Source organism: Papio anubis, chromosome 2 (assembly GCF_008728515.1).
Source record: "Papio anubis isolate 15944 chromosome 2, Panubis1.0, whole genome shotgun sequence".
Lineage (NCBI taxonomy): Eukaryota > Metazoa > Chordata > Mammalia > Primates > Cercopithecidae > Papio > Papio anubis.
In genome coordinates this window covers 58,863,343-58,865,175 of record NC_044977.1, presented here as the reverse complement: position 1 = coordinate 58,865,175, position 1,833 = coordinate 58,863,343, and positions in this window count along the sequence as shown.

Below are 1,833 nucleotides of genomic sequence, written 5' to 3'. Positions count from 1 at the left end.
ATTTCAATTGTTTTGAAATTATTGAGACTTGCTTCATGTCAGAGCATATGGTCCATCTTACAGTATGTCCTATGTGCAAATGAGAAGAATGTATGTTCTGTGGTTGATGGGTGGAGTATTCTATAGATATCTATTAGGTCCAAGCGGTGAAGTTTTGAGTTTAAGTCTAGAATTTCTTTGTGAGTTTTCTCCCTTGATTGATGATCTATCTAATGCTGTCAGAGGGTTGTTGAAGTCCTGCACTATTACTGTCTGGCTGTCTGTGTCTTTTTTAGGTCTGGAAGTACTTGTTTTATAAATCTGTCCCACTCCATTCTGCTGTTGAGCCTACCCATTAGAGTTTTTTAAATTTTGATTACATACTTTTACTTCTAGAATTTTCATTTTGTTAAAATATTTTTATTTCTTTACTATGATTTTATTTCTGAGACTTAAATGTATTTTTTCATTTGTTTCAAGTGTGTTTGTCATTTTTGTTGAAGCATTTTTGTGATGGCTTGTCAGATACTTCTCGCATCTCCAGTATCTCAATATTATTATCAATTTATTTATTTTTCATTATTATGGGGATCTTCCTGGTTCTTTGTTGATGAGTCATTTTGGAATGAACCCAGACACATTGGATATTGTGTTATGAGACTATGGATCATATTTAACCCTTCTATTTTTGCCATCTTTTTCTCACATCAATTCATCAGGTAAATGAGGGAACACCACCTTGTATCTGTGGATAGGGGTGGAATCCATGATTCCCACCTCTGTATTAATTGAAAACCAAAGGGTACAGTTTCCTTATTACTGCCTGGTGTTGGTGAGAATCCTGAATCTCCATGCCTTTCTGGCCAGCAGAAACAGGAATGTCTTATTACTTCTTCCCTCATGACTTTTGCTGACACCACAGTCAGGGTAGTTTCATTACAAATAGGCAGTTGTCAAAGTCCCGACTCTCCACTACCTCTCCTCTTACATTATGCCAATGGTAATGGACCCTTCATAACTTTTGTATGAGAGTGGAAATCCAAGTTTCCCATGTAGTCTTTACTGACAGCATGAGGGGGTCTGAGTTACTGTTCGATGGAAGTAAATTTGCCTGTTCCTGACTTATTATTGCTCTCTGCTACCAGCCTGGTGGATAGGTTGTGTTGTCTTGTTACTGCTTGGAAAGAGTTGAAGTCTAGGATATCCGTTGGCTTTGATATAGGGTGGGTGGAGATGAAAGTCAAATGTTTTGTGTGATCTTTGTCTAGAATAGAGTAGCCATTGTTTAAAAGTTTTCTGTCTTCTTAAGTTGCCCCTTTACTCATTCTATGGCTTGAGAAAATAGAATTTTGATGTGACTTTTTTGACTGTGATTATTGGTCTTATTAGGTTGCTGGCTTCTTCACCAGCAATCCAAGACATATGAAACAAAAAGGTAATCTAGGGAAATTGATACCACGCCATTCCTTGGGACTTGAGTTCCCAGGATTTGAGAGTTTTTTTTCTTTTTTTTTGTCAAGGTTTGTTTTATATATAATATCCAAGCTTTTTCGTTGTACTTTCTAGGAGGAATAGGATAAATTATATCTGTTTCATCGTCGCAGAAGGCTTGTTTGACTTTTTAATGTTATATCGACATTGAAATTATGGAATAAATCTTACTTGGTCATGATGCATTGTTAACTCTATGTACTTGGATTTGATTTTATAATATTTTATATAGAGAATTGACTTGTAACTTTTTTATGTGATAGCTTTGTCAGTTTGTGGGATCAAGTTTATGCTGGTTTCATAAAATAAGTTGAATTCTCCTCTCTTTTCTTCTCTGGAAAAGTTTGTGTCAGAATGGTATTT